The 10,170-nt window shown below is 36.5% G+C and overlaps 1 pseudogene; it reads right to left on the bottom strand.

Moving 5' to 3' along the window:
- The window catches only part of LOC107689822 (phosphatidylcholine:ceramide cholinephosphotransferase 1-like), a 22,218-nt pseudogene extending 13,570 nt beyond the window's left edge, over positions 1-8,648 (bottom strand).
- Between the last annotated feature and the right edge of the window lie 1,522 nt (positions 8,649-10,170).

The following is a 10,170-nucleotide window of genomic DNA, read 5'->3' as shown; positions in this document are numbered from 1 at the left end:
ACACACACACACACACACACACGCACACACACACACACACACACACACACACACACACACACACACATATGTGCAGGTCAATACACATATAGGACAGCTAAGCACTTTCTCTCAGTTTCTAATTATCACACTATGTGTACTGGCAGAAAAGCCTCAATTCTCTTTAAAGTCATGGCAGGAATAAATAGCTTATTTGCCTTTACTCAGATTTAGCACACTAGGATTTGCTTACAACTGGACATTCTGGTTAATATTACATTTTACAGGCAGTTAAATGTATCAAGCACATGACAGTAAAAGCCATCTGGCATCCCATACAATTCTAAATAATTGTCATTTCAGAATTATAGAATTGCAATATACAGTATAGTTATACATATGTGGCATCTATACTTTTAGGTTTGGAGTGTATAATTTAAGTCAATAATGACTCAAACTTTATAACTTGCCCATAAACTGTTAGGTTAGTTGGATCTATCCTGCTGCCTTTGACACTGTGAATCATCAGATCCTCCTGTCCACCCTCTCTTCACTGTGCATCACAGGGATTCCACTTCGCTGGTTTGAATCCTATCTCACAGGCAGGTCTTTCAGGGTTGCCTGGGGAGGGGAAGTATCCAAAGCACATCAAATGGTCACTGGGGTTCAGTTCTTGGACCCCTCGTTCGCTCCATATACACTACATCACTGGGTCCCATCATACAGGCACATGATTTCTCCTACCATTGCTATGCTGATGACACACAGCTCTTTCATTTCAACCAGATGATCCAAAGGTAGCTGCACAGATCTTAGGCTGCCTGGCAGACATCTCGGCATGGATGAAAGAACATCACCTGTAGCTCAACCTGGCAAAGACTGAGCTTCTCATCTTCCCTGCCACTCCAACTCTACAGCATGATTTCACCATCCAGCTAGGTTCATCCACAATTACCAAGTTTGGTCATTAACCAGCTGGCCTTCAAAGACCACATTGCAAAAACCGCTCGATCATGCAGTTTTGCATTGCATAACATCAAAAAGATCAGGCCCTTCCTAATGGAGCATGCTGCACAACTTCTTGTCCAGGTTAGGGGTGGGCGATATGGCAAAAATATCATATCACGATTTTTGTTTTTTTTTCAGGAAAATCGCGATTCACGATTTTATCACGATTCTTTGTCATGTTGGTTTTTACTCACTCTCAAGTTTGTTTTAAACCTGAATGGGTTTCTTTCTTCTGTTGAACATAAAGGTTATTTTGAAGAATGTTGGTAACCAAACAGTTGCTGGTCCCCAGTGACTTCCATTGCATTTTTTCCCTACTACTTTTTCCTTCCTAAGTCAATTGGGACCAGCAACTGTTTGGTTACCCACATTCTTCAAAATATCTACGGTGTTCTGCACAAGAAAGAAATTAATACAGGTTTGGGACGATATGTAATAATTATGTAAATAATAACAGAATTTTAATTTTGGGGTGAACAAGCCCTTTAATGACAAGCGGGGCAGCATGTTTAGTACTATTAGTCTGCTGTAACTTTAAGACCTGCACGCATCTAATATACAGGTACGCATCCGTTTTTCACTCAACTGTTTACTTTCACTTTAGACATAACCAGCTGTGTTTATATGTAAACCTTGTGTGTTTTTGACAGTATTAGCCCAGTCATACCCGAAATATAACTTAGTCCAGTAAGCAGAAATCATGTGCGAGCCCTTCAGGTGTACGCGTTCAGAAAAAGTGCATGTCAGAACACCAACGCGAATGAAATGTTTAACTCGGCAAGGCTTTAAAGCACATGCAAATAATGTACTTTTGTGACTGCGAATACGTGCAGTGTCCCATGAGTATAAAACTACCGCTGTTAACATTTGATGTGGACGTATCTTGCGTTGTACAGTATATTGAGACGGAAGCACCAGAACGGCAACTGTTAGAATGTAGCACCATACTACGATATTTCTTCAAAAGCAGATCATGGAGACATTTTAATCGTCCACGATCAAAAATCATGATATCGCACAGTCGCACACCCCTAGTCCAGGCCCTTGTCATTTCTAGGCTGGAAATAAAGCTAAAGCTCTTCTGGCTTGACTTCCATCATGCGCAATCAAACCTCTACAAATGATTCAGAATGCAGCAGCACAACTGATTTTCAATGAGCCCAAAAGGGCCCACGTCACACCTCTCTCTTCATCTCTCTGCACTGGCTACCAGTTGCGGCTTGCATCAAGTTCAAGACATTGATGTTTGCGTATAGAACAGCACCCTCATACTTCCACTCACTCGTACAAGTCTGCATCTCCTCCAGAAGCCTGGGATCTACAAGATCTACTTTGCTTTCTCTTTTCTTAATCCCTTCCTGTCTAGCTTGTACTAATCTGAACAATGTCTGAAATCTTGAATTAGAGCACTTCTTGTGTTTATTTGCCTCTTTATGATGAATCGCTTGTTGTATTCCTCAATCCTAAATCGCTTTGGATAAAAGCATCCGCTAAATGAATAAATGTAAATGTAAATGTAGTTGCGTAAGGTTAGTTGTGTTCACATCGCCATTTCATAAAATTGCAGAAGTGGACACGGGGTTATAACCAAACTTACCTCAAGAAATCATACACAATAAGTTTTATCACTTGTGAAATTTTGCCCAATTTTTTAAACTTGTTTTACTTGTTATCTGAAAACTAAAATCTGAATGATGACATTTAAAAATTCAAATTTAACAGATGACATAAGGACATAAGCATTTTATGTCCTTTTATGTCCATTTTGTTTTGTAAGAGAGAGGTTGTGGGAAAGCAATTGTTTCTTTAGAGGAGGAAAGCAAGCCATCTACTAGAATCTCCAACTGTGCTCTGCAAGTGTGTGTGTGTATTTTTCCATTAGAAGACGTTTTCAGTGTCTGTCTCTGTGATTCAGAGATGAAATAAATCATTTTTGCTCTACCAGCCCTGCATGAGGAAATTACAGACTTCAGAAACAAGTTACAGCACAGGTTAATTCATCAGCGCTTCCAAGACTAAGACATCAACACCGTTTTGGGGCTCCCTGCCCTACATCTACAGCCCACATCCTCCTCACAAATGTGTACCTTTACATAGCCCTGTGAGCCTGAATCCACCACAGATGCTATTTTTGTTGTGTTTATTTTCATTTATGCATTAGGCAGACACTTTTATCCAATGCAACTTACAGTATACTGTAGGTTTACAATATGCATGTTCCCTTGGAATCAAACCCATAGCCTTAGTGTTGCACTACCAGATACAGGCTACAGGAACACTGATGCCAGTGGGATTTTTGATGTTCTGTTTATATGAAGAGAGAGAAAGTGCTTTATTTAAATTTCAGTGCAGTTATAGGGATAGTTCACCCAGAAATGAATATTTTGTCATCATTTACTCACCCTCAAGTTGTTCCAAACCTGTATGACTTTCAATCTTCTGTGGAACACAAAAGAGGATATTTTGCAAGAATGATTAAACTGTCTTTGTAGATAAAATGAAAGTCTATGGGGTCCAAAACAACACTGAACTCTATTCAATTACTTTCATTGTATGGACAAATAAATAAATAAACAAATTAATGAATTTTCAAAAGATCTTCTTTTGTGTTCCATAGAAGAATATCCTAGAACCAATGGGGTTTTTTAAGAGCACTGCAAGAAGTTGATGAAAAGCTAATAATTAATTAAGTCACAAAAATATAAAATAATTTTTTTTTTTTTAAATAAACAAACAAAGATTACATATTTTCATTGTTCACTGCATGTCATGTGACATCTGACATTAAAGAACCATGAATATGCAAACGTGTTATTGAATTATTTCAATATTAACATCTCAGGGGTATTTTTGGTCAAAGGACAAGCAAGTTTGGAAATCCCTGTCCTACAGGTTTGTAATGACATGAGGGTGAATAATCTGTAAATTTCCTGCACCCACGGCACCATCATTTTGATTTCGCAAGCGACAACGGTGTACGATTTTGCAAGCGACAACGGTGTACCAGCTCTAATGCCATGGCGAAAATTTGAGCAAAACATGCTAACTGTTCTGCCTTTGGCTGTACAGACGAGCACAGAACACTAGATGGTAATACAAACACAGAAAGCGTCATGTCCGAGAAATTAGTCAACCTGTCAGTCATCAGTTCTAAAGTCTTATTTAGAGTCCCAGCCTCAGAGGAGACGAGATGGTCCTCACTGCAGAACACAAGATCCAGGGGGTGTGGTTGGATCCAGATCTAACTCCTCCCACCTTAAATATACCTAAACCAACCTGTCTCCACCCCCTTTTAACGTAAGCTTGTGTGTGAATGAGAACTTAGTTTAGTACTCACATGCTGTGACAACCGCTTTCTGTACGTGTGCACTCAGAAAACCCTATATCAGAAGTTGAAACTAATATTGTTTAAAACGCATGATTTCAGCACAATAAACATGATAATCAGCACCAAAACAGATGTTTTTTAGCAGGTACGAGCTGTATGCGCTCCTCTATTCTGGAAAAGGGGGCGGGGAGCAGCAGCTCATTTGCATTTAAAGAGCCAGGCCCGAGAAACAGCGTGTTTCTGCTTCCACTCAACATAGGCATTTTCAAAATGATATAATAAATGATCTGTGGGGTATTTCGAGCTAAAACTTCACAGACACCTGAGACTTATCTTACATATTGTAAAAAGGGGCATATTATGTCTCCTTTAAAGAAAAACGTTTATGAAAGCTGTCCATTGTTGCACAAGTCTTGTGGTTCCCACACACGCCCTGTGTATGTGGAAAATAAAACGTAGCAGCTGATACTCTAATTACCAAAATACAGTACTTTATTTTCTCACACCTTGAAATTAAATACAATTTAACTGTTGTTATGCAAAACATGTACTCCTCCTTCAGTGACCTTGAAAAGGTCTTCTTTCAACCCAGCTCTTCTAAACACCTGCAACTCTAGGTACAAACTCCCATAACCTCACCTCTGCCTGTTTTACATCTGCACTTTAAATGTTTTTATTAATTAACCTTATTTGTATGCATGCTCTCCCTAACCATCCCCTAAGCAGGAACTATCTGACCTCTACATAACTTAGACATTTTGTCCCAGAAATCACAACTCCTCCCCGCAGGTCACACATTCAGAATTTAATAACTCAACCTCAAAGCACTTCCTTGTATTTAAATTAATTTCTACACAATCCCAAATTTCTCTTCCTTATTCTCTTTTTCTATTCCACTTTTCCTCCTACATTTGGTTTCTTCTAATTTTGCTTGCAATACCACCCAATTCATTTGAATAAACAAACAACCAGTAACGGTAATGTAGTGTAAACCCTGGACAGTTTATTGTAAACATTTGCTTTGGTTTACACTATTTACTTTTGCATTGTTTGAATATACAGCATACTGAACAAAAAACACAGAAACCAAGCTGCCATTAGTGTGTAAAGAGTGAAACGTCTCATGATGTAATCTTTATAATTCAAATTTCAAGAACACACTGTCTTCTGTGCCACGAACAGAGGGATAGTGAGTGCATTTGGGTGATTTATTCCATAAAGGGCAGATATTAAAAGATCTTTGAGGGCTGATCAGATCTCCCAAAACATGCTTAATAGTTGTTATTACCTCATTATACTCACTCACCCTGTGCCAGTTACTTTAGTCTGCACATGTTGTTAATAAGATTAAATTCTGATATTTAACCTCCTTAATATGCACTGAGTACAGTAATCATGTATTTTTATGCATGTGATGAAGTGAAGTGTGTAATCAGTGCATTAACTGGTTGAAAACACTGCTGGAATCCTCTAGAGTCTTGCGCTTAAAACCACATCAGAACACCACCTGCCATCTAAATGCACTAATAGAAGCTTTACTAACGTTCTTTACTAACATTCTTACAAATGAGATTGCAAGGTATAGTTGCCGTTTGCTTGTACTGCTTTAGAAGAGTCTATAAAAGATGGAAAAAGTGAAACAAATAGATGACTAGAAGAGCCAACACACCAGAAAAATACAGAAACTTTCCCCAAACACTTTCACTTGTGGTCTGTGACAACAGGGGGGACCTAATAATGTCTTCTATGATATAGTGTCTACTCGTTCAAAAATAAATAAATAAATTCAGGGTCCCATGAGTTTAAGGCCCTGCTTGTGAACGTTGTTATTAACCTCACTGGGATATTGATGATAAAAATACAGACCTCTTCCTATAATTAGACTCTATATGACATTTCACTTAAAGTAGGACAAATTGTATGATAGGAAAAAAACAGGGACAAGAGCAAGTGTGTCTGAGTAAAAAAAGAAAAACAGAGAGATAGAAAGAAAGAGAAACCACTAGAGACATTGACAGAGAAGGGTGGAGCATGAAAGAAACTAAACAGACATGTTACAATGACTCCACATCTTGTTCATACATTCATTGCAAAACCACATGAATCACGGGTTTTAATCTTACATCACATCTGACTTTTAAAAAATCACCTGATGGATAGGGATAACATATCTGGGTATACATATACCACCGAATCTTGTGTCACTATATCCATCAAATATAAAACCTTTGATAGTACAGGTTAAGAAAGATTTGACACGCTAGTCTACTCTTCCTGTTTCTTTCTTAGGAAGGATAAATGTAATTAAAATGATTCCCCTGCCCAGAATCTTATATATTCTTTCCATGTCCTTTCTTCAATTTTCTTTAAATGATCTTAAAGTAATAAATTAATTAATATCTAAATTTATATGGGCAGGCAGGAAACCTAACATTAAATTTGACGTTCTACAACAACCAACAGGTAAAGGTGGATGGGCAGTGCCAAACTTGGGCAATATGCTTGGGCAATACAAGCGCGAATGCTTCATGGGTTTAAATAGAAATGGACTTATGTGGCACTTCTGAATTAGTGAATCTCTTAGATGATAAGATCTCAGTTCCTTCTGAATTGAAGATTTAGATTTTTTGAAGATTGAATTTTTCTCTTATATTTGCAACTTTGCAGGCTTGGTCTGCTATTAAAAGATTTCTTCATTATAAACAACCCTTATCTATTCTTTCTTCGCTGGTAGAAAATTCTGGTCTGTGTCCTAAAATGGGAGCATATTTTTTCTCATGGAAGCAAGCTGGTGTAAATCACATATATGATCTATTCTACAAAGGTGAATTTATGACATTTGATAAGATTATGTCTCATTTTCATATTGTGCAAAAAGATTTTTATAAATATTTACAAGTTAGACATTATGTTAGTATTAGGAACGGTGGACTCTCCATCGGAAATTATGATTATTTTTTGGAGAAATTTTTTCTTTGTAGTTCAGACACTCAAAAATTTGTATCTAAATTTTACTCAATGTTATATGAGCATAGGCAGAACAAGCTTATTGATCTCCAGAAATCTTGGAGTAAACACACTGGGTACGATATTGATGCTGCTTCATGGGAAAACATTATTAAACTCCCTGTTACTATTTCTGTTTGCAATAAATTTAAGAGAAATGCAGTTTTATATAGTACATCAAGCCTATGTGTCACCATATAGATATAGCAAATTTAACAAACAGGTGTCACCTAACTGTATGAAGTGTAAAAATTCCCTTGGTACTTTATTCCATTGTCTGTGGGAATGTAAGAAGCTGGAAACATTTTGGATTTTAAATTGTGAGGCCCTTTCAGATGTTTGTAAAGTTACAGTTAAAGCTTCACCTATTATGTGTTTACTAGGCATTTTGCCTCCTCCTTTACAGGAACATAAAGACATTATTCATCCTTTGTTGATGCTGGCAAGGACAGCCATTATGAATAAATGGGTTGGAGATAGCCCTCCCTTATATAGGGAATGGCTATTTATGATAAAATACCTTATATCCCTAGAAAAATTAAGATTCCAACTTGTGGGTAAACTTATGTTATTTAACAGAATGTGGGAAGAACCATTAAGATCTTTTGGGGTTGGTGAAGATCCCAGCATGGTACCAATAATATGAAAAATTAAATATAAATCTACATACCCCTACTTATTTATTTAGTTATAAAAATGTGGAGATATAAATTGAACATGGTTGTTTTTGTTTTCCTCCATTATGTCATGTGAATGTTTTGTATGTATTTTTTTTTATTTTCTTTTTCTTTCTTTTTTTGATATGTTTTTGTTACTTTTGTTTATATTATTGTTGTTAATATTATTATTGTTTTTTTGTTGTGATTCTGATTTGTAATATGCTTTTTGTGCTATCCACTGGTTGCTGACCAATTAATAATAATAATAAAAAAATTACCTGAATGTTTAAGATTACATAAATACGTAGAATAACACATCTCACTAGAGAAATCAGAGATTTATATCTTTCTTAAAATAAGCCTATATGTGAAACACGCCAATGTGAGCATTTTGTTATCTACCTTTTTCCTGCTCTCCTTTCCAGTAATTAGAAACACATTTTTTCTCACTATATGGCTTCTGTGATGTGGCCCAGTTTCATGTCATTCCTGAGAGAGAAAAAAAGTGGTTTAGGCACTCTTGCGCTTCTTTAGACAGAAACAAACTGTAAGAATTCAAACTACAAAATTGTGGCCATCACAACAACACAGAAAACATCTGACTCCAGATTTTGTTCTCTCCATGTCATCAAAAAGATCAAGCAATTGTCTATGTGGCTTAAGACCGTTTTAACTCTCCTATCAAAACGCATGTCATTCCTGAGAGAGAAAAAAAGTGGTTTAGGCACTCTTGCGCTTCTTTAGACAGAAACAAACTGTAAGAATTCAAACTACAAAATTGTGGCCATCACAACAACACAGAAAACATCTGACTCCAGATTTTGTTCTCGCCATGTCATCAAAAAGATCAAGCAATTGTCTATGTGGCTTAAGACCAACTGTTTTAACTCTCCTATCAAAACGATGTGGTTTTACAGCCTTTTGACGGGTCAATATTCTCTTCCAGATATTCTCCATGTAAAACAGAGAGTACAAGGTCAAAATCCTCACTGCTGGCAGTAAATTAAGTATCAACTGTGAAGACACAGCAGTAGTTTTACAGCTGAAGTGGACAAATCAATTAATCAATTAGAGATGAATATCTAGAGAGGGTCATGTAAGATAAGGTCTTACTCAACTGTATCTGGATTCAGAGTGCAAAGAATTCACTGAAGTCGGGGACAAATAATATTTTGCGTGCCACCATTTCAACAAAATTGGAAGTTCAAAGGAATAGTTTGCCTCAAAATGAGTACTCTGTCTTCTGCTCACCCTTTTGTTGTTACAAACTCATATGACGTTCTTTTTTTCTTAGAACACAAAATGAGAAGTTAGTCAGAATAACAGACTCAGTCACTATTCATTTTCAGCTTATGGAAAAGTATGGAAAAGAAGTGAATGTTTTTCTAACATCTGCTTTTTTTTTATTCCCACAAAAAAAAACAGGAAAATGGAAAGTCATACAGGTTTGGAACAACGTTGGAATGATGTTTGGCTTGAAGCCATCTAGGTAAAAGGGGTGGGGTGTCTAATGCTATTTCATGCATTCTGAGTTATTTACACTGTTAAAGAGTTGGATTCTCATGCTAAACATGGCCAAAGTTTCAAAAAACTATTTGGACGTATGATGGTATTTGTTGTGATAAACAGGAAAGTGTGTTCAAACGCCAGCAAAACACAGTATGAAGATATACTCTTTGAGAGTAGCAGTCAATCAGCAGAAGTTAAAAGCAGCTCGTAAGTGTATTTATTTCTTGTCTCAGTATTTAGCGCAATTGTCGTTGCTAGAAAGAAATACTCTTTGAGAGAAGCAGTCAATCAGCAGAAGTTAAAAGCAGCTCGTAAGTGTATTTATTTCTTGTTTCAGTGTTTAGCGCAGTTATCGTTGCTAGGAAATGCTTGTTTTGTTTACTGTGTGGAGACGTGCTGAAATCGCATTTGGTCTTATACTGTATCGCGTACCTTGTCAGTGTCGTACGCTTGCTTGGCCATTTGTTTATAAAATATACATGAGAGTCAGTTGATACTACATTACTATAATATTGAAGGTTAAAATTGACTGATTTGTTAAAATTACACTTAATTAAGTTTTTAAAATAATAAAGTTACAATTACATATTTCTACTTCAATTCGTTTTTTTTTATATAAACATAATGGTGGCTGTCATAAAAACTTGATGGATTTATTCAAACATAAATTAAAATTTATAA

The sequence above is a fragment of the Sinocyclocheilus anshuiensis genome, unplaced genomic scaffold (genome assembly GCF_001515605.1).
Source record: "Sinocyclocheilus anshuiensis isolate Anshui unplaced genomic scaffold, SAMN03320099.WGS_v1.1 scaffold918, whole genome shotgun sequence".
Classification (NCBI taxonomy): domain Eukaryota; kingdom Metazoa; phylum Chordata; class Actinopteri; order Cypriniformes; family Cyprinidae; genus Sinocyclocheilus; species Sinocyclocheilus anshuiensis.
The sequence above is the reverse complement of the archived record's forward strand: the minus strand, read 5'-3'. Positions and strand labels throughout refer to the sequence as shown.